Source organism: Stigmatopora nigra, chromosome 7 (genome assembly GCF_051989575.1).
Source record: "Stigmatopora nigra isolate UIUO_SnigA chromosome 7, RoL_Snig_1.1, whole genome shotgun sequence".
NCBI classification, from domain to species: Eukaryota; Metazoa; Chordata; class Actinopteri; order Syngnathiformes; family Syngnathidae; genus Stigmatopora; species Stigmatopora nigra.
Window position 1 is genome coordinate 15,586,241 of NC_135514.1, and position 23,412 is coordinate 15,609,652.

Below are 23,412 nucleotides of genomic sequence, written 5' to 3' on the forward strand. Positions count from 1 at the left end.
TTAATTGTATTGATTTTTATCTAGTTTATTTTATTAATTTTATTGATTTTTATCTAGTTTATTTTTTTATTTTTATTGGTTTTTATCTATTTCATTTATTTATTTGATTTATTTGATTAATTTAATTTATTTAATTTATTAGATTTATTTCATTTATTTTATTGATTGAATTTATTTTATCTATTTAATTTAATTTATTTATTTTATTGATTGAATTTATTTTATCTATTTAATTTAATTTATTTATTTTATTTGTTGTATTTATTTTATCCATTTTATTTAATTTATTTTTTTCATTTATTTAATTTATTTTATTTATTTCAATTATTTATTTTATAAATTTTATTATTTGATTTGTCTTAATTGTATTCATTTTATTTATTTATTTATTTATTTATTTCTAAACTTATTAATGTCTAAGATATCTTTTACTGTGTCTGTATTCTGCATGTATGTTCAATAAAGCTTTGAATTCAATTTGTCCTTGTGTTTTCTAGGCTAGTTTTTCCAATGTAAGTATGTTAAACTAACAGGTGGCTATTTTGCACATTGTTGTTGTTTTACAATGACTTGATTGTAATTATATTTGTTCTTGGTTTCTGATCAATTTATTTCTTTTTATTTTTTTTCTAGGTGGAAGGAAACGCCAGCTGTTGTCGTCAAGAGGCCAAGCCCAGCTGCTGTCGTCGTCGTCGTAGTCGCTAATTTGGGTAAGTGGCTCTGTCTTCCATTTTAGCAAAAGAAACCATAGTACAAAGCTGTTTCTATGCCTATTTTCCCACAATGCATTGTACAACAAGGCACCGGATTTATTGCATTCTTTCATTTTCTGAGCCGCTTATCCCACATTAAAGTCGCGGGGGGTGCTGGAGCCTATCCCAGCTCACTACGGCGAACACCTTGAATGACAATCGGCGACCAATCGTTGCGAGAAGGCAATTTAGAGTGTTAGCCAACTAGCCTAGCATGCAAGTTTTTGGGGTTAGGAAGGAAATTGGGGTACCCAGAGAAAACCCACGCCAGCCCGGATGCTCAATAAGGTCGCCGGGGGTGCTGGAGCCTATCCTAACTCACTATGGGGGGCACCTTGAATGACAAAGGCCGACCAATCATAGTGGGAGGAAATTGGGGTACCCGGAGAAAACCTTTTATTGTGAATATTTGACTTTTATTTTGATTATTTGACTTTTATTTTGAATATTTGACTTTTATTTTGAAGATTTGACTTTTATTTTAAAGATTTGACTTTTATTGTGAATATTTGACTTTTATTTTGAAGATTTGACTTTTATTTTGAATATTTGACTTTTATTTTGAATATTTGACTTTTATTTTGAATATTTGACTTTTATTTTGAAAATTCGACTTTTATTTTGAAAATATTTACGTCTTTTTGAGTGGTTTTCCGACGTTATATTTCCTTATTGTGAATATTCGATCTTGAAAAATGAAAACTTTTTGGAGTTTCCCGGACTTTTTTCACCCTTTAAAGCCTTCGTCCGCAATTTGACCGGGGGGTGACGTACTCGAGGCAATCCAACCATCCGCCGGCCGGATTAAGCCGCCTTTGAAGATCTGCTTTGCGGCGCCACCGTTTTTATTTTTTGCTGACTCGGCGGGAAAAGCACGGGTGGGCGGAAAGACGCCATTAGAATTTTTTTCGGAATAATTACGTCAACATCAGCGTCGCTACCTGCGTCAACTTTATAAAAATAGTTTTGTTATTAAGACAAAATGGCTTGTTCTGACTTGCTTTGTCGTCATGCCGATTATTTAGACGAATTCAACATGGTAGCTTCCTTGTGTGCTTGATTATTATGGCCTGTGTCACTTGTGCTCAGGTGTCATGGCGGCATTTGACTAATAGGACAAATTGGACTTGTGTTTTGTTGTCATGCCGACGTAAACACGCGCATAATTTGGTATGACCAATGTGCCATGCCAACGTGATGCTGTAGTCTTATTTTTGTGGGAATGTGCGCGGTTGTCATGCCAACGTGAACATGTGCTTCAGTGTGATGACGACATGTTTTGGTGTTAGGCCAACATGAACATGTGCTTGATTGTTTTGACCAATTGAGCATGGGCCTTGTTGTCATGCCAACGTGATGCTGTAGTTTATTATTGTCAACAATGTGACTCCGTTGCTTAGGTGTTATGGTGACGTTTTGCTATCATGCTAACACGATAATCTACTTGATTGTTTTGACCAATTGAGCATGGGCCTTGTTGTCATGCCAACGTGATGCTGTTGTTTATTATTGTCAACAATGTGACATGTGCTCAGTTGCTGTTGTTTTGCTATCATGCTAATATGTTGATCTACTTGATTGTTATGACAAATTGAGCATAGGCCTTGTTGTCATGCCAACGTTATGTTGTAGTTTTTGTGCGAGTATTGTTACGTGTGCTCGGTTGTCATGCCAACGTGAACATGAGTTTAGCTGTTGTGTGATTACATGTTTTGCTGTCATGATGATTGTTATGACAAATCTGACATGTGCCTTGTTATCATGTCAGCATGTGCTCAAGTGTTATGATGACATGTTACATGTGCTCGGTTGTCATGGCAACACGAACATGCACTTGACTGTCATGACCAATTGGACATGTGTCTCGTTGCCATGCCAACGAGAACTAGTGTGATGACGACATTTTTTTGGCTGTCAACATGCCAACGGGATGATTGTTATGACATATGGAATATGGGCTTTGTTGTCATGACGACATGAGTTTGTCTGTCTGGCCAACATAAACGCGTTTAATTGCCCGGACAACTCATCGTTGGTTCTTTTCTTGGTGACAAGATGACGATGGCGTGCCGGATGTAACGAAGACGTGTTTATTGGTCATGCCAGCGAGCCACTTGAGTGATATGACAAATTGGACCTGTACTTTATTTTCTTGCCAGAAGAGCAATAATGCCTTTGGTTGTCATGACGATACCGGACGGCGCTTTGCCTGATTAGCGTCTTTACGATGACAACATGCTTTTATGTCCCTTTTAGTCCACGGATTTCAAGATGGACGCACCGCAAAGCTTCCGAAATCGAAATTCGTAGGCCCGAATAAATCCTGGACCGTCGGAAAAAATATATATAAATTCCGGTCCGTTGTAAAACCCGAATAAATCTCGGACCGTCGTAAAACCCAAAAACATCCCCGATTGATTGTAAAACCCGGAAAAATCCTGGCCCATCGTAAAACCCGAATAAATACCAGACCGTCGTAAAACCCGAATAAATCCCAGACTGTTGTAAAACCCGAATTAATACCAGATTGTCGTAAAACCCGGAAAAATCCTGGCCCGTCGTAAAACCCGAATAAATCCCAGACTGTTGTAAAACCCGAATTAATACCAGATTGTCGTAAAACCCGGAAAAATCCTGGCCCGTCGTAAAAACCCGAATAAATACCAGACCGTCGTAAAACCCGAATAAATCCCAGACTGTTGTAAAACCCGAATTAATACCAGATTGTCGTAAAACCCGGAAAAATCCTGGCCCATCGTAAAACCCGAATAAATACCAGACTGTTGTAAAACCCGAATAAATACCAGACCGTTGTAAAACCCAAATTAATAGCAGACTGTTGTAAAACCCAAATAAATCCCGGACTGTCGTAGAAAAACCCGAATAAATTCCGGACCGTTGAAAAACCCCAAATAAACCCTGGACTGTCGGAAAAAAAACCCAAATAAATCCCAGACCAAAAAAAACCCTCAAAAAATACCAAACCATCGTAAAACCTGAATAAACCCACGAACTGTCGGCCACCATTCAATTATGAATATTTCCCTTTTACCTCATAAAATCAATTTATTTAAGTGTTGGAACACCCGAATAATTCCCATATTTCCCATCGTCGATGACGCAACCCCCTCCAACCATCGTCAGTCGTACGTACGTCAATATGTTTAATCCCCGCCCCCTCGTCACTAATAACAAGATGTTCTCCGCTGGCGTTTTCCATTTTTTTTCCGGTGGAAGTATGTCTTTCCGGCTGTGATTATTGTGCTCTCAATCTAATATTCGGCTTTTTAATATCTTGTGCGGCCTCACTCAATTGTCATGTTTGTCTTTGGGGAAATTAAAGAAAAGCAGCGGCGGGCGGCAAATCAAACGCATCCTTCATCGCCCATTTTTATTCATAACACGTCTCATATTCATATTCTTCATTCTGATTGGCCAGCCGCATTCTTCACGTCTGCCCATTCAGCAAATTTTGCCTCGGCTTAAACGCCGGATAATACCACAAAAGATGCGCTCCCCCTTTTTCAATTTGACACTTTTTGCTAGCGTCGCGCAAATACGCGGGTGTTAGCGCAGCGGCTAATCGTTAGCCGTCCTCTGGAAGGGCAATTAATGCAAATATTTGATAAAAGCGCTTGTGTTAGCACAGAGGCTAACAACTAGCCATCCTCTGAAAGGGCAAAACGTGTGTTAGCATTCTGTTGGATTTGATAAAAGACTTGTGTTAGCACAGCGGCTAATAGTTAGAAGGGCAAAAGATGCTAATGAGCCGGACCATTTTAGATATAATATTTAGATTTAAAAAAAAAATGGATTAAAATAACTGGATTAAAAGCCCTGAATATTCCGATTTTTTATAGATTTAAAACAATGTTTATTTGAGTTTTTTAATACATTTTTAGGTTTTACAAAATGATTTTAACCTAAAAACAAGAGCCAAAATGGATTAAAAAATTGCAAATTGATTTAAAAGGGTGAAAAACATGAAATTTAATATCCATCTATATCTATCATTTTAATTTGATCCTAATACAGAAATTCGGCACTCATTGAATTTTTTGGGCCGCACAAATGGATGAAGCGGGCCAGATTTGGCCCCCGGGCCACCACTTTGACACACTGTCAGCTCGCCATTAGTTTTTCCGGGTTGTTTTGAAACCTAAATTAAGAGAGGAGCCATCGTGAGTTGGACGAACGAATGTTTGATGTCCGGCGGCGGCGATGGCGGCGTTTGCGGTTAAGCTTGTCCATTTGTCACCTTGGCTATTCTATTAGCATTTTACGAGACAAGAGGCGAGCCGGCGTTCTGGCAGCGTGTCAACAAAACAAGCCGCCGCCCCCCAAAAAATGGACAACAAAAAGCTTGGGAGCGCATTGACAAATATGTCGCGCCATAAAAACGCCATAATTTACGACGACAACAACGCGCCAAGTGAGGACGGCGCCCAGGAAGAACAACGATAACGCTGTTGATTTAATGGCCTCTTGATTGCGCCTGCGCTGGCGTCCAATCTTTTTTTCATGTTTGAGGAGTGTATCGACTCGAAGGTAATCCGTTTGGAATGGGAGGGGCTTATTTCGGCTATTTACAGTTGAATTTACTTGGGTTGTTTTATTTTAGGGGCCATTCTGGGACACTTTAGGTAACTTCCTGTTGATTTAGAGGTCATATGTTATTTTCTGAATAGTTCCGTGTTGACATGGGGGGTAGTTGGGTCACTTCCGGGTGACTTTATGACCCTGTGTGTCCTTTTTAGGTCCATTCTGGTTTGTTTTGTTGCACATTCAGGTTACGATTGATTGTGTTTAACGTAATTTTGGGCCATTTCCTGTTTTTGGCAGGTCATTTCCTGTTGATTTTAGGTCACTTCAAGTCCAGGACAAGTCCTAAAGCACTTCCTGTTGATTTTAAAGCATTTTCGGGGCATTTCCTGTTGATTTTTGGGCATTTTCAGGGCCTTTCATATTGATTTTTAGAGCAATTTCAGGGCACCGCCTGTTGATTTTTAGAGAAATTTTAGGGCACTTCCTGTTGATTTTAGAGCATTTTCAGGGCATTTCCTGTTGATTTTTGGGCATTTTCAGGGCCTTTCATATTGATTTTTAGAGCAATTTCAGGGCACCGACTGTTGATTTTTAGAGAAATTTTAGGGCACTTCCTGTTGATTTTAAGAGCAATTTTAGGGCACTTCCTGTTGATTTTTGGGCATTTTCAGGGAATTTCCTGTATTTTGTGGCAAATTCTTGGGTATTTTTTGGGTCACTTCATGTTGATTTTAGGTCACTCCTCATTCCTCTTGATTTTGCCATTTTTTTAAATTCAGATAAAATACATCTCCAACGGTGGAGATGATTTTTGCGCGCTCACGTAGAGGAAGGGGGGAAGGGGGGGGGGGGGGGGTGCAGGCTCTCTCTTCCCGGCCAGTGACCTTGACATTTGGCGAGGAGGCCAAGCTCCGCCTTCCTCGTCTGTGGCGCGACTATCGATGAGTACAACAACGTCCGTAACTAGCGATTAGCCTCAAGTTGTCATTCGTACATAACAACCATTTGCTAATCGCTAGGCTAAGTTGTTAGCATGCTCAACGTCGATTGGCGCAATTTGCTGAATGGCGTTTTTGTTCGCCGGCTCGCTCCACGGCGCCCCGCCGTGGCCAGGGGGTTCGGAGGAGGCGGGACCAGCTGCACTCGGCGGGTCGTGAATGCAATTAAATCCCAAAAAGCCTTAATTGCTTTTTAATGCGCTTCGCCGCGGGAGTGCGCATGCGAACCCGCATTCTTTAATCAAGGTCAATTTAGTTTGTAAGCCTTTTTTTTATTGTGGTAAAACCTCAATATTTTCAGGATGAGAAAATCCAAAGGCCAATTTCCTGCATGAATTACGAATTTGGAATATTTTGATGAAAATGGTCTCTTAAGTGCGGCTGAGGGGCCGATGGTGGTCCGCGGGATGACGTTTTGCGGCCCTCATTTACCGATTCAAATCTTCCTCCAAAAAAACAATATTTCACCAAATAATGCATAAAAAATGATTGAAATAACGTAACGTTTTTTAAAAAGTCTAGATCAATGGTGTCAAAGTGGCGCCCCCAGGGCCAAATCTGGCCCGCTGCTTCATTTTGTGTGGCCCGGGAATCTCAATCAAAAGTTCCAACTTTCTGTTTTAGGATCAAATTAAAATGAAGATTATAAATGTATATTAAATGTCCTTATCTTCCCCCTTTTAAATCAATCATTGATTTTTAAAAATAAAGTCGAGTAGCTACAAAAAAAACATTGAATGTAAAATAAACGTCAAGCGCAGGTGTTGCACCTGCTGTTGACGGCGCGACAACTTCAGCTGATGCTCGCCCACTTTTTCCATTTTACAAGTAGGGGTGGGGGTGGGGGGCGTGGCTTGGGGGGTTGCCAGATTATGTAGACTCAGCAGCTAATTATTTGCCAGCGTGGCGAGGAAGACGCCTCCCCGGGAGAGTCTTCCTCACGCCGACGGCGTCTTTGTCGCCGTCGGAATACGAAAAGCGGAGAAGCGGCGAATAGGCCCCGCCTCCCTCCCTTCCCCACCCCCCCTCCCCACCCCGCCTGAATAATCGCATCTCGTCAGATCATAGCTCACTTTTTATTGCTGCAAATATTAACACCTGCGGGCAACCGCATGGAATATTCAAGTCAGTCGGGGGAGGAAGAGGAGGATGAGGAAGAGGAGGGAGGAGGGTGGAGGAAGAGGTGGAGCAGGAGACTAAAGTCTTTCCATTCATTTTTATGAATTTTCAGTTCATTTCCTGTTGTTATTGTGGCATTTAGGGTCGTTTCTTGTCAAATTTGTGGCAATTCTGGGCCACTTCCTGTGGATTTTGGGTCATTTCCTGTCAAATTTGTGACAATGTTGGGCCACTTTCTGTAGATATTGGGTCATTTCCTGTTAAATTTGTGATTCCTATTCTTTTTCAGGCATTTCTCGTTCCCTTTGTCTTGTCTTTAGATCAATGCCATTCTGCCATTTTGAGCCAATTACAGGTCACTTCCTGTTGATTTGAGCAAATAAAAAGAAAAAAGAAAAAGAAAGGCAGAACAAAGGGAGGAAACAAAACGGAAATAAATAAAATCCATTGGAAAGAATAGCCAGACCAACCAACAAGAACAGGAAGTGGCAGCAAAACGGCAAATTGCAAATGTCACGGCGGCTTTCAACAAAGCCGCCTTTTGACCACCCAAACAAATATGGATCGATAACCCGCTCGTCATTCTTCTCCCTGGCGACCAGTCGGCTTCCCTCACTCCAACCGGACCGAAAATAGACCATCCGGACTCGTTCGTCCCCGTGCAATTAAAAGTAGCAGGAGGCGGGGTCAGAGGCGAAGGAGGGGCGGGGCATATGAGATGTCTGCTCCCGAGGATTTCTTTGCTATTCATTTGCGCGATGAGTTGATTACACAGCGCCCCCTCGCCTGGGAGGTGGAAGCACCTCCCCCAATTTTTTTTAAACTCCCTAATGGGGTTCTGAGAGCGTTTTGAAGGAGGCGGGGGGGAGACGAGGGGGAGGTGAGGGGGGAGGTGGGGGAGGCGTGAAGGTGACGGAGGCTCTGCTGAAAAATAACACTCCAACCTACAAAGTGAAGATGTTTGCAGAAAAGACCCCTGAGCAAAAAAATGTGTGTGCGTGGCTTTGTGCGGGTGTGTGTGTGTGTGTGTGTCGGTCAAGGTGACCTTGACTCTTTTTATTCTTCCCGCGTTTATGTATTGTTTGTCTGCCCATACTGTTCTTGCTGTATAGATTGCGGCATGGAAATCTTCTGCTCCTGGGTGGTGGAAAATATTGACTTTTTGACTATTTTTTTATTATTTCATAATTTTGTTCATAATTTGCATCATTTTTCCCATCTAAATAATGCAAAGATTTTGAATGTGATGTGGGAAATGAAGGGAGGAGGCACTTTTTGCTGAAGATGGGTTTTTTGTCGGGTGTCCTAGTGGTTTATGTGTCCGCCTCACAGGTCTGGGGTCGAGGGTTTGATACCAGGTGGGGGTCCTCGTTGTGTTTATGGAGTTTGGGCTTATGTGGGTTTCTTCCTGCCTCTCAAAAACATGCATGCTAAGCTAATTTAGCACTCTAAGGGTATGCCCATAGTTTGGCTGGGATAGGCTCCAGCACCCCTGTGACCCTTGTGAAGATATGGATAAATGAAAGTTGTTTTTTTGCAAAAAATATGCATGCTAAGCTAATTTCATGCTAACTTCTTCCTAGCTATGAGTGATTGCTTGTCTCCTTGGCTGGGATAGGCTCCGGCACCCCCGTGACCCTTGTGAAAATGTGGATGAATGAAAGTTTTTTTTGCAAAAAACATGCATGCTAAGCTAATTGCAAGCTAATTTGTTCCTAGCTATGAGTTATTGGTTTTGTCTCCTTGGCTGGGATAGGCTCTGGCACCCCTCATGACACTTGTTAGAATACACGGTTCAGAAAATAAATAAATTATAGTTTTTGGGAAAAAAAATAAACAAATAATAATAATTGTTATGGAATTGACCTTAGTGGGCTATCATCAGGTCAAAGGTCACGTGAAATTCTGGCGTCCCTACGTCGCTCTCTCGTCAACAAACTCGCCGACAAACTGTGTGTCGTCGTTGGAGGGTCGGTGGGGGGTGCCGAGGTCGACCTTAATGAGTCTCCTCGGGGCGCGCGGCAGGTTCAGGGGGTGTCGTAAAAGCGCTCGTAGCATGAAGGGCGGTGCTTGTGTTAGTCTGTGGGGGCCACAAGCCAGCTTCATTAAAATGCTCTGATGAGTTATGGGTCATTAAAGGCGCCTCATCGGCGGCGCCTCATCAGCGCCGCCCAAAATACGCTCCGGCGCCCTCGCTCCCTCCCGCGTGCGCGCCAACACCTCGTGACGGCTTCCTTCCACCACCTGCGCTTTCCCGTGTCACCTTGTCATCCACTCAATCACGCACACACGGAAACCGCGGTGTCAGCTGAGGTAGGCTCCGGCACCCCCCGCGACCCTTGTGAGGATAAGAAGTGCAGAAAACGAATACATTAAATGATGATCAATGTAAATTGCATAAACATTTAAGCACAAAAAGTAAAATAGCATCAATTCATTCATTCCTGGGGGTAGGCTCCGGCACCCCCGCAACCCTTGTGAGATTAAATGGTATGGAAAATGAATAAATTAAATAATGGCAAATGAAAATTGCATAAACCTTTAAGCACAAAAAGTAAAATAGCATCAATTTATTCATTCCTGGGATTGGCTCCGGCACCCCCGCGACCCTTGTGAGGATAGATGGTCCCGAAAATGAATGAATGAATTTATGCTATTTTACTTTTTGTGCAATTTACATTGGTCATAATTTAGCTTATTCATTTTCCATACCGCTTATCCTCACAAGGGTCGCGGGGGGTGCTGGAGCCAAGCTTAGCCAACTATGAGCGCACCTTGAATCTTTTGCCAGCCAATCTCAGAGCACTAGAAGACAAACAACCAATCAGCTAGGGGCAATTTAGAGTGTTCAACTAGCTAGCTAAGCATGCATATTTTTGGAAGGGTTAGCATTAGCTGCCACTTAGCCAAATAACAATCTCAAAGCCATCAACAAGCTACAGCTAACGATTAGCCGGCGGTGAATATTCAACCAAGGACGATTTGACCGCCGTTTGCCAAAGGGGAGGCGGCTTATCCCCCCTCCCCCCACCCACTCACGTCTAGCACGCCCGCAGGTGTGCGTGAGCGACCGCGGCGTGAACGTTTAGCGTGGCTTTTTGCGCGGGTAAAACGGCCAGTCAGCCGCCCACGCGGGCCGCGTCCAAAGCTAGCAACAGCGCGGGTTTTTTGGCCGCCGTCCACACGAGCTTTTCGCCGCCAGCTTTTTTGGGGGTTTTTGAAACGCCGACTCGGATCCGGGATGACCTTGGAGGGTCTTCAAAGACCACCACAACGTTTTGGCGTTTCCTTCGGCTACGCAAATACAGATAAATGTTTTATTTTTTGTTTTTTTTTTATGTGAGAGCGAGAGTGGGAGGCGGCCAACATTTTTTTTAACTATCTGAGCATTAGATACTGGCTATTTGGCCCCTCCCCCCGGCCATCGATCCACTTTGACCTTCTACCGGAAAGGGGAGCAAACCCGCCCACGTGGAATGGCGTGGAATGCTGGGATGGTGAAGGGGGCGTGGCCACGGGGCGTCTCCAGCGTGGCGGTGAAGGATGCGAGCGAGTGGAGTACTTAGCGAGCTTCCGCTGTCTAATGGAGCTGAGAAATTAAACCCATGCGGTGTTTGTCATTCTAATGGACTCTGGCCTTTGCCTCCAGATATTAGTCAGTGTCTAAACAACAACAATTTAGACAGGCCCCGTAAAAACTAGACTTTCTAACTTCAAGCAAAGGCTACATTAACCACGTCGTCTATAGCGTTGATCGGAAAGATGGAAACAAAATGTGGGGCCTCCAAAAAAATGAACTAAAATATGATAGAAAATTAAGTCAAATTGGAGAATCCATTTTTTTCATTTTCGTTGTGGTTTTAAATTGTTATTTTAATTGAATCCACATAAATTCCTACTCATATTTTTTTTAATATTGATTCAAAATAATGCTAATGATGATGATGAGGTTGGATGACGATGATGATAATGGTGGTGGTGGTGGTGATGATGATGATGATGATGATCGTGGATGAGGATGATGATGATGCTGATGATGATGATGATGATGATGATGATGATGATGATGATGATGATGATCGTGGATGAGGATGATGATGATGCTGCTGCTGATGATGGTGGATGATGATGATGATGATGAAGGTGGATGAGGATGATGAGGATGATGATGAGTGATGATGAAGGTGGATGAGGATGATGACGATGATGAGTGATGATGATGATGGTGGATGAGGATGACAATGAGGAGGAGGAGGATGATAGTAATAGTAATAATAATGACAAAAATAATAATAACATCAACAACCATAGTACTTCATTTTCATAATCTCAACCCCCTTTTTCATTGGCTCCCGTCTTCTTCCCATCATTCAAACCCATCCAGATTGGACGTCCGTGTCCGTCAACGGCAGCCAACTACGACACAACAAATCCACAAAGTAGCGCTAACGGCGGCAGACAGGGAGGGAGGGAGCGAGGAATCTCCCAAAATCCCCAAACAATGGCATTGCGTCAGTTCGTTAGCGGCGGGCTAACGTCATTTGCGTGCTAACGCTTTCAAAAGGTTGCGTTTTGTTGTCTTTTGTTTTGCTTTGCTTTCCCACGCAACCACGCCGCCGCCACGGCCTCTCTTTTTTTATGTGGGAAAAAAAAGCAAAGATCCAGGAGCGCAAACGACTCCCAGCGTAGCCGTATTTCCGAGCGCCGGCTCCTCGTAACGCCGATATTGTTTTGGAGCGCCATCCCATAATAGCGTCCCCGCGGCGACACAGCGCGCCCGCCAAACCAATTCATTGCTCGGATAAAAAGTGCTTTTCTTCTAATGGACTCCGGCGGCACATGCGGAATTTGATCAAAAAACGTTTGCGGGTCGGCCGCCTGTTTATTGATTCATTGATTGATTGATTTGATTGACAGGAAATGATGCGGAAATGCCCCAAATCATCAGAAAGTGACCCAAAATCAACAGAAAGTCACCCGGAAAAATCACCAAAGCAGCAAATCAAGACCCGGAAACATCAGCTGAAAGTGACCAATCAACTGTAAGTAACCTTAAATTACCTAAAATCAAAAAAATATCCAGGAATTATCGTTATTCCTTAAAAGTAGGAACGTTAATTGGTCTCCCTTTGCTAAAAAAAGCTTTTTTCTACCCATAATTCCTCCAATTTGAAGAGTGCAGGCCACGAGCCGCCGTCCAATTTGACGCGGACGTGCAAATATTGTTTTAGCTCGGAGAGAGATTTAATTTTTCAACATGCTGGATGGAAAATGAATGCTAATATGATTTATGCCTTTCCAACAAGAACAAACACACGCTGAAATGCCTTGTTTGTTTGGCCTTGGACGAGTTTTGACACGACGCTCTTATTGTTTAATATCTCGCAGATGTGAAAAGTCAAAAACAAAAAAAGACATTTTTTACAGTTGAGTGAACTGGGATGAATTTATAAATCAATGGCAGCCATTGGAAATGAGTCGGGCACATTTTTTATAGCGGAATCAGATTTTTCTTTCTGCCTTAATTTTTAAAGCAAGACAGCCATCAAAATTCACGAGTCCAAAAAATAGCACAAGTAAACCCTAATAAACAAGATGACCTATTTATTTATTGATATTTTATTAATATTGATTGATTATGTATTAATATTTATTGAATATATATAGTTTTTTGTTGTTGTTATTGTTATTTATGCACTTCACCAATGATGTATGTTGTGAAATACTTATTTATTCATGACTCATGCATTGATTATTGTTATTACTTATTTGTCTGTTTGTTGTTGTTGTTTGTGCACTTTGTGCTGGACTTTATATATCATACTTGTATAATGACAAAATTTTTGACAAAACAATTTTATTGTCATTATACAATTTATAATGGCATTTAAAAGCTTCACAAACAACGACAGCAACAAACATGAAAAATCAATAAATAATGACAATAACTAATCAATAAATAAGTCGTCGACGTCATAAGTAGTCGTCACTTTCGTTACAAAACAAAACAAAACAAGTACATTGGTCAATGCAGGTGTTGTGTCCATTTAAATCGCTCGCTTTCCGATTCTGATTGGCTGCCGTCACTTCAAGCGGGCCGACCTCCAACATCTGGCCAAGGAGGCGCCAAAACAGGCTAGACCAATCACGAAAGAGCTCCATCGCTTCCACTAAGCTGCTATTGGCTCTCGCTCCTGCCACTCCTTAACGAGGGGGCGTGTCCTCAGCTTCTGCTCCAAGCTTTGCGCTTTCTGTTTAGTTCGCTCGAGTCTGGCCGGAGGACGCGAGTACCCGAGGAGACCCTTTCGTCTGGACCTTCAAGAGTGACAATTTTACCGAGACGTCGCCGAACAGAAGAAACGGAAACCTAGCGAGGAGCTAACCAACATTCCGGTCCTTTTTACCCGTTCGGGAGGAGCCCCCCAAAACCGCCGCAGAAAAGGGACTCAAGCAAGGTAAGACGACTTCCTTCCTCTCGCTCTCTCACACACACACAGGTTGTCTTAATTGTTTTCTTGCTACCTCCGGTTTGTTTGGTCTTCTCGCTCGGGGGGTCGCGAGGGGGGTTCCGCAACTTTGCGCACGGACCGCGACGTTAATGAGAAGCGTCTGACTCTACAATGTGTCCACTCAGCACTGTGGCGGCGGGTGTAATGAGGAACGGCTTGGTCTCTCTTTTTCGTCGGGGGGTGTTTTCATGGGTAGCCTCTTCTTCCTCGGACCTGTTCGGCTCAGTTCGGCTCGGTTCGGCTCGACTCGGCGAGCTCATTGTTCCCGCGGCTTTGTTCTGATGTTGCGTTGAAAAAAAAAGACAGCGGAGATATTGAGTCGAGCGTTCGTCATAGTTCGGCACCGTTCGTTTTCGTTCGGCTTCGTTCGGCTCCGTTCGGCTTCATTCGTCTCGTCTTTGTCACGGTCGCTGTACCGAGTTGACACCTGGTCCCTCGGGGGGAATTGGCCTAGTCTGTTTGGACACCGTCTGCCGTTGCTTCTGCTGCAGTGACGATGGTGAGCTCGGGTTCCAGTTTGGCCGGGTGACCGGGAGCGACTGGCATTAGGCCTTTCACTTGTCAAGTTCTCAGGGTTTGGCTCCCAGACCGTCTGGAATGACTTCAAAGACCCAACTCGCTGATAGGGATTGGTTTAATCGCGTTTGTTGTTTTTTTGCCATTGACGGTGACTGACGACCAATCTTTTTGGAACGGGAGGGGCGAATGAACGGCCATTTTGAAAGGGTTTGGACAGCTAGCTCCGTCGACGGCAGTTAAAACGTTTTCGATTTTTTTGGGTGGAGTAACTGATTTTATTCGGATTTTATCGAAGTTATTTCTGCATCGTCGTTGTTTTGACAATGCATGGCTGTGTGGGATTGGTCGATATTGTGTATAGCGGAGATGCCATTTTTTAAAAGAGGGAAAAGTAGGCTAGCGAAGCGATTAGCATACCAGCTAAGCTAAAGTACTAACTAATGTGGTATTATGGCATGGACTGTGGTTGCGGTTTAATCCATTGAGGGGGGTTTATTGGCTGCTTTTGGTGGTGTTAAATGACCAATCCATTTTGGATGAGAGAGGTGAATGTTTATTTGAGCTTTTGTGTATATATTTTTAGATTTTACAAAATTATTTTTGAACTAAAAACAGAAAAAAAGATTAAAAAATGCCACTTATTGATTTAAAAGGGGCAAAATCCGGAAATTTAATATACATCTATATCTATCATTTTAATTTGATCCTAAAACACAAAGTCGGCTCATGATTTACTTTCCCGGGCCACATTTGGCCCCCGGGCCGCCTCTTTGACACATGTTCTGTAAATTCTGGATCATTTTCTATTGATTTTGTTGGACTTTCTTGTTCATTTTTCACTTCCTGCTGATTTTGGTGCATTTCCAGGTCACTTCATATTGCTTTTTAGGATATTTTTAGGTTCCCGTTAACTCATTGTCTGGCGTTTTGACAACAATGGGCAAAAAACAATAGGAAACAGAGTTTTTAAGTCCTGTCAGAAAAAAAATGTAAACACTAAATTGCGTACGTAGAGGCTTAGCAATTGTTCTATTGCTCGGATCCCCAAATGAACCACTAACCGACCCGCAACCCGCAGCTTTGATTCCAACAGCCCATTCAAGCTAATTTGTGCGCCAACGTATCAGATGCTAACATTTGTTATGGCAATAAATTGTCCCCACCTCAAGCACATTAGTGAGAGTAATCCAATTTGATGAAACAAGTCGTCCAATTGAAGTTGTAAATCGTAAATGGCAGCCAGTTACTCCAGACGCCGCCGCCGCTGCCGTGCACGTCGCTAGCGATTGGCCGCCATCCCGGTCGGCGCGGTCAACGGGAAGTTGATCCCCCCGGCGTAATTGCGCTTCCCGTTTCCTTCCCGGCTATTGTTTCTCCTCCAAAGTGCTTTGTTTGGCGGCGATGGCGGCGTTCGCTGGAGCGATCAACGCCGCCGCCGCCACGTCCCTGCGTGTTCGCCGCTCAACTGCGCGTCCGTCCGGTTGTTTTGTCACGGCGGGATGCGCTGGAATGACTGACGGGAGCTCGTAAAAGTCGGTAGAAAATTCGTGTTAAAAATAGAAATGTACAAATATGGTCGTAAGAGGGTTGCTGGGATATTTGGTTTTGGGATAGTCGATTAATCGTGGCTTATTTTTGGAAGCGGGTTTTAGATTGGGGCTGTCAAATGTATATTTTGGATTTCTGAAAGAGTTTATTGAAAGAAAATGTTTCATTTTTTGTAATGTTGATGTTGACATTTTAGTAGCATGGCATTGAAAGGGTTCATTTTAAAAAATAATAACTTTTTGCAGTGTATCTATTAGCTTGACATTTTTATTAGCGTGGAACTGGAAGTTTTAATTAAAAAAATATTATTTTTTTAAAGTTTTTTTTTATATCACATTGGAAATTTTAGTGCTGCTGAGTTAATTTGAAAAATAATAATTTCTGGAAATAGTTATCGACTTGAAAATTACAGTAGCTTGGCAATAAAATAGAGCTAATTAAACAAAATTGCGGAAGAATTCATATTAACTTGAAAATTTTAGTGGCATGGCACTAAAAGTTAATTTAAAAAAAATCTTTTGAAGTATTGATATCAACTTGAAAATTAATAGTATGGCACTGAAAGAGTTTATTAAAAAATTGGGGAATAATTAATATCGACTTTCATGTGATGTATTTTGCCCGGCCACCAAATGTTTACATTTGTTTTTCCCGCAGAAAAAAATGTCATAACAGCGCTTAGTATAAAATTGCGCACACCCCCAAGTGAAAATGTGGCTAATTAGTGTCTTTCGTCCCGGCGGGTGTCACGTGACTCGTTAGTCTGGCCAAGGACAGCAGCAGCTGTGTTTAATTGGCTCTTCTTAGTACAGGTCACTGCAAGTTCAATATAGCGCATCACGCCCACTTGGGCACGCCCGACGGCGGCCATGTTGACTTTGCGCTGATTATAATACTATAGTAGTCAATTGGGGTGTCTGTGTGTGTTTGTGTGGGTATTGGGGGGGTGTGTGTTGGGTTTTTTGGGTGTGTGTTTTGGGGTTTTTGGGTGTATTTGGGTATGTGTATTGTGTGTGTGTGTATTGGGGTGTTTAGGTTTGTGTATTGGGGTGGGTGTGTGTGTGTGTATTGGGGTGTTTACGTTTGTGTGTTGGGGTGTGTGTGTGTGTGTTTGTGTGGGTATTGGGGTGTGTTTTGGGTTTTTTGGGTGTATTTGGGTGTGTATTGTGTGTGTTTGTATTGGGGTGTGTATCGGGTTGTTTACGTTTGTGTATTGGGGTGTGTGTGTGTGTGTGTGGGTAGTTGCAGTGTAGAATTTCTAGTAGATAAGACGCCATTTTGGATGCTTCATAAAATAAACTCCCCTTTTCCAAAATTAGTTTTTAATTATCTTTTATTAGTGTTTCTTCCATTCGTGGTAATTATTCCATAAATGCCCCAAAAATGGTCCAAAAATATTCGGGTGGGCCCCAACACGACAACATTTCTAGTACGCTAGCTAAAACGACAGTGTTTCCTACTGGCTTATGCTAATTCCGGGGTCCGCTCACCCTGTTTTTGGTCCTGCCCGTACCGATTCGCCACCCAATATCAGTTAAAGGTACTTAGCTAGCAATGCTACGGCGATTTATTGTATTTTAGTTCTAATATAAAAAGGCTCAACAGATTTAGCGATATTAGCTTTTAGAGATCATTCCGATATTTGAGTTTTGTGCAAGGTATGGTTTATTTTTTTCTTGAATGTCAACATTTATTTAGTTTAGCGCTTTATCTGTTTATCTATGTTTCAGTCATGTCGTCCTTTTTATGCGCATATGAGCCTACTACCCTCAATGTTTTTATTTATTTATTTTTGTACGATAAATGCGGCTTATATGTGAGTAAATTTTGTTTTTTTCCCCCCTATTTGAATAAAATTTTGAATCATTAAAGCCAAAAGAAGTATTCGCAAAAAAATAAACCTAATAAAAATAAATCTACTACTCGCCGATCTCCTTTTTTTCGCAGATTGGACATCTATTTACCAAAAAAACAACTATGAACCACTCCAATTAACCCTAAAAAGACGGCTAACGCTAACCGTTTAAGAATCGGACAAGTTGAAATAGTCTATTTTACAGAATTCGTCTCTTAAAAAACCCTCCAAAAAGTGACGTGGGAGTGGAGGAGAAAAGAAAAGTCATTTTGGACTTTTAATTTCTTGCTTGGTTTCACATGTGCGGGCCATAAAAAGCTTCATTTTGGGAGCCGGCACGTTGACTCCTCCCCTTCACGCTGCTACGCTAATTGCTTTAGCGCCCCGCTTTTGTCTTCATCCGCCAAACTTTCTTTCTGCTCCGACACCCCCTCGTCACGACGCGCGCTCGCTGTCGATCCCATTTGCAGGGAAAATGAAATTATGGTCGCCACAAATGTCCATTTTTGATGCCATATTTTTCACACTTGGTCACATCGAAGTGCTAAATTGAATCATTTGGCTGCTTGTTTCTATTATTAATTCATATTTTTATAGTGTTTATTGGTCCTTGAGTTTTTAACATCAATTATTTTGGGGGGATTTTTGCAAGGGTGTCCAAGCCGAGGCCCGGGGGCCGAACTTGCCCTGCCAAATCAAGGAAATGCCCTATTAAATCAAAATTTTAGATATATTTATATATATTTTTTGGTTATAAATGGATTAAAATAACTGAATATTCCGTTTTTTATAGATCTTAAACAAGGTTTATTTTAGCTTTTTTTGAAGTATTTTTAGATTTTACAAAATGATTTTTGAACTAAAACAGAAAAAATAAGTAAAAAAAAATACAATTATGGATTAAAATAACTTGACTAAAATCCCCGAACACTCAGTTTTTATAGATCTAAAACAAAGTTTATTTAACCTTTTTTTATATATATTTTTAGATTTTACAAATTGATTTTTGAACTAAAAACAAAAAATGAATTAAAAAAGGACAATGATTGATTTAAAAGGGGGAAACTCAAGAAATTTGATATACATCTATATCCATCATTTTAATTTGATCCTAAAATAGAACGTCGCCTCATCATTGACTTTCTCGGGCCGCACAAAATGATCCGGCGGGCCAGATTTGGCCCCCCGGGCCGCCACTTGGACACCAGTGTTGTAAGTAGAGGTAGCACTGTAGAGGAATGTTTTTTGTGAAACATTGCCGTCAATGTCAAAAGACGTGATTTGAAGAAGAGAATGTTAAGCGTGTCAGGCAGGCGGGAAGGAGCCCCCGACGCCATATTTCATTTTTTTTTATGGCCATCTTTCTTTAACGCCGGCCATATGTGTGCAATATTTGCCTTGGAAGGAAGAACTCGCGCTCTCGCGGCGCCTTTTAAATGGACCTTTAAAAGCTGCGATGGAAAAAATGGAGGTCGGGGGGAAGAGATGAGGGGGGGTCGGAAACGAGTGATGCCGCTATCCTACTCCCGAGCGATTGGACATGAGATCGGTACTAATAGAAAAAAAACCTAATAATGGCATGACACAAATAGGCAGATTAAGAATTCAATTGGCAACTAGTGGACACTTGTGTTATTACAAATTGTTATTTATGGAAAACCTATTTATTTATTTATTTATTTTACATATTGTTATTATGAAAAAGATGCATAATTTTTTTAATTATTTTTTTGGACAAAGCAAATGTATAATTTTTATTAATTTATTTGTTTTATGAAAAAGCAAATGCATATTTTTTTAAATTATTTTTTTTTGTGAAAAAGCAAATGCATAGTTGTTTTCTTAACCATTTTTAAAATGTAAATGAACTAATATAATCCAAAATTGCAATAACGGCATTAACCTTTGGCTTTAAAGATATCTGGCGCCATCTAGCATTGCGCACCGGTACCATTTCTATACCCCGAATGTAAGACGACGTCCACCTTTTCAGTCTTATTTCAATGCAAAAAACACTGTCTTATATTCAAACCACTACAAAAAAGCTTTCAAATTAATTTTAATTCATTTTTGAACGTCATTTATACTTTGACCTAAAAGTAAAGCCTTTTTAATGTGCCTTTTCTCCATTTAATTCATATTTATGACTTGCTGTTTAATTTATTACCCCATAAACAGTTGACAAATCCCTGGATAAAATTTTTTAAGGTTATTTATCCCGATAAAACGTATAAAAAAGCTGATTGGACGGTCATTGAATTCAAGAAAAATATGTTTCGGATAGATTCAATTTGGCAAAGTATTAAAAGGGGCTTTAAAACTGATATGAAAAGATGTTTTTAATTTTCCGTTGGTGTCCCGTTGGAGGGCTTTTTGGCGGGAAAAAAACATTGGATTAAAAAGGTAAATAGAGTCATTAAACAAAGTAATCCGCCGGCTAAAAATGGACGAGGTTTGGATGGAAAAACGATTGGCGTTAATGACATTAGCTTCCATTAATTAAGGGAAAATGGCAAACGCGTAGCTCCAACGTCAATTAGCCACCATGACGGCGACGGATGCTAATGGAAAAAGCGCCTTCCGTTGCTAAAGTCTTGTGCTTCTTTGTTTTTCTACCGGGAATTTGCAGGAAATGCAATTTTTCATCTTTATTGTCACTCAAGATCATTGTTTTTGCAATATTGACATTTGAACCTTTAGATGAGCCACTTCCTGTTGATCTGGAGTGATAATAGCATCACTTCCTGTTAATTTGGGGCCATTCTGGGTTCGTTTACTCTCCAACACTCTCTTTCTGTTGATTCTGGGCATTTCCTGTGCATTAGGGATCATTTCCTGTTGGATTAACTGCATTTTCTGGTCACTTCCTGTTGGTGTTGGGTAACTACTGCTTTATTTTGGTGTATGCCCAGATCACTTACACTAATTTTGCTAATTTCCTGCTTAATTTGTATTCTTAGCCACTGTTGATGTGGGAATATTTCCCGAGCCACTTCCTGTTGTTTTGGGGCAAGTCATGGTCACTTCCTGTCTTCTGTAAATCATTTCCTGTTGATTTGGGCTACCCCAGTACATTTTAGGGCATTCCCAGATCACTTCCATTATTTTTGTCTCATTCTCCCGGGTTTAGATTCTCGGCCACTTCCTGTTATTGCATCACTTCCTGTTGTTTTGGTTAACTGAGCATTCCCTTGTCACTGCCATTATTTTGGCCGCCATATTGAATATTATTTTCCTCATTTCCGACCCACGCGACTTAGCTTGGACACCCCTCCCCCCCTTAGCGAGCTAAACGTTCCACTCTCACGGTGAATGAATTCCACGTGCTGCTCAAGCGCCCTCGTTATCAGATGGGACGTGTCAGCGTCCGGAGTCGATTCCCTCGCCACGTAATAATAAACTCTTGTAATTGCCAACGGTCATTTCATCAAAATGGCCCAGCGTTGCCACCTAATCAAACGACAAGAGCCAAGCGGCGCGGGTCGCTCGTTCAGCGACCCATCTTTTTAATTACGTCCACCTCGTCTTCTTAATGAAGCCGCCGTCCGTCCGTTTGTCTCCGCCACGATAGTCTCGCGTATTATTATTATTTTTTGTTCCGCGTATCTCCTCCCGGGCGGCATTTGCATGATAATGCCGGCGTTCACGACGTGTCCCCGAACGCACCGTCGGTTAAAGGAACGGCGACATTCATCCGGGCTATCGCGCGGGGGAAAGAACCGCGGGACAAAGGCCGGATGGCTTTTGCGTCTTGTAATTACGCTATGCTAATTTTACAACCCCCCCCCCCAGGGATTCCGACGAAACGGCGCCCCGACGCCGGTCTGAAGAGGAGCTCTTACCATGATTGACTGGATTGTTGACAATTGATTCCAAAGGGGGAAGACGGTTAAAAAAAAGACGTTTGACTGAATTGTTGGGGTTTTTTGAGCCGATGGGTGGGGTGGGAGGAGATTATCCTCGTCGTCGGGGGCAACGCTCATTCATTTTGGTTCATGGAATAGGAAATTGAGGTCCAAAATGTCAATGGGCTGTAATTGATCAAAAACACTATCGAGCCTGAATGCTAAAATGACGCTAAATAACTTTACATTTTTGTTGATTTTCATCTCAAAACTGGGAGGGCAACATCCTGACCGCAGGCCCCGCCCTCTATGATTTTAATATGTTTATTTGATGCCCTTCTATCGCATTGGTGTCAAAGTGGCGGCCCGCGGGCCAAATCTGGCCCACCGAATAATGTTGTGCGGCCCAAGAAAGCAAATCATGTGTCAACTTTCTGTTTTAGGATCAAATTAAAATGAGGAGTATAGATGTATATTACATTTCCTGATTTTCCCCTTTTAAATCAATAATTGTCATTTTTTAATCAATTTTTGGGGGGTTTTGGTTCAAAAATCATGTTGTAAAATCAATGCAAAATAATTTTACTTTTATTTTTTCCCCTCAACAAATTTAAAAACATGCCTTCCATTTTCCTTCCCCAGACAGAATGAAAACGGCCATTAAAAATCTCCGGAAAAGTCAATTTCAAGAAACGACTTAAAAGATTACGAGCGTCTCGATGTCGGATTTTCTGGCGGTCCTCGAACGCATCCCCGGTCATAAACGGCCTTCCCAATTTCATCCTCCCATTATAGAGACCACTTTAAGTGGATTAATAGAATTGCCTTAATCCGCGCCCACCTCCATCTCGCACCACGACATCCCAACGGCCCCCCCGACAAAATAAGAGCCAAAATTGATGTTGGGAGAAAGCGAAACGAGGCCACCCGACCGACCGGTCGGTCCACATTTAAAAAAAACGGGCCCCAAAAAACAAACCATCCGTAGGAAATTTCTGCTCCACTTGTTCCCTTTTCCAAGCGGCGCTCGGGACGTTCCCTGGCGGGCGTGTCGGGACCACGGCGTGACCACGGCGTGACGGCGCCGTGACGAATGGCGCCGCGTCTCTCCCGGCCGGCCGGCCCCGGTTCCGCTACGGAGCCCGTGCTCCAAATCGAACGGCGCCCCAAGGCAACGTTTTCCAGGAGATTGTTTTGCCTTTTTGGGAATGGGAGGGGCCATTTCACAACCTTACTTTCATTTATTTAAAGGACAATAAGTATATACATGTATATATGTTAGATTGTAGCCAAATGCTAATTTTTAAGCTAAAATGGATAAGGCAGTAATGACTCTACTTACAAAATGCGTAAGTAGAGGTAGCGTATTCGCATATGGCTAATTTTCGTTTGATTTTTGCGTTTTGTTTTGTATTGATGTTAAAAACTTCATTTTCTATTGGTTCTTTCGCCTCCTGCTGTCAAAATGGTAGCCAATCAGGTAATAAGTAACCTTAAAATGAACTAAATGCAAAAGGAAGTGACCCGGAAATGGCCAAAAATTAGCAGGAAGTAACAAACAAACAAGAAAGTCCTTCAAAATCAATAGAAAATCATCCTTAATGTACAGGAAGTGACCCGTAATCAATAGGAAGTGACAAATGAACAAGAAAGTCCTTCAAAATTAATAGAAAATGATCCAAAATTTACAGGAAGTGACTCGTGATCAACAGGAAGTGACAA

General features: G+C 41.9%; 1 protein-coding gene across 2 annotated transcripts in view; it reads left to right on the forward strand.

The window, feature by feature from the left end:
* Positions 1–664: 664 nt before the first annotated feature.
* sema6cb (semaphorin 6Cb) overlaps positions 665–23,412 on the forward strand; it is a 56,496-nt gene continuing 33,748 nt past the window's right edge. The window contains exons 1-2 of one of the 2 annotated variants that reach the window (XM_077720156.1): positions 665–710; positions 13,674–13,869. The gene's annotated coding sequence lies outside the window, so the exon portion shown is untranslated. Of the gene's footprint in view, positions 711–11,965; positions 12,457–13,673; positions 13,870–23,412 lie in introns of those variants that run through there. The other variant, XM_077720155.1, reaches the window with a different exon arrangement.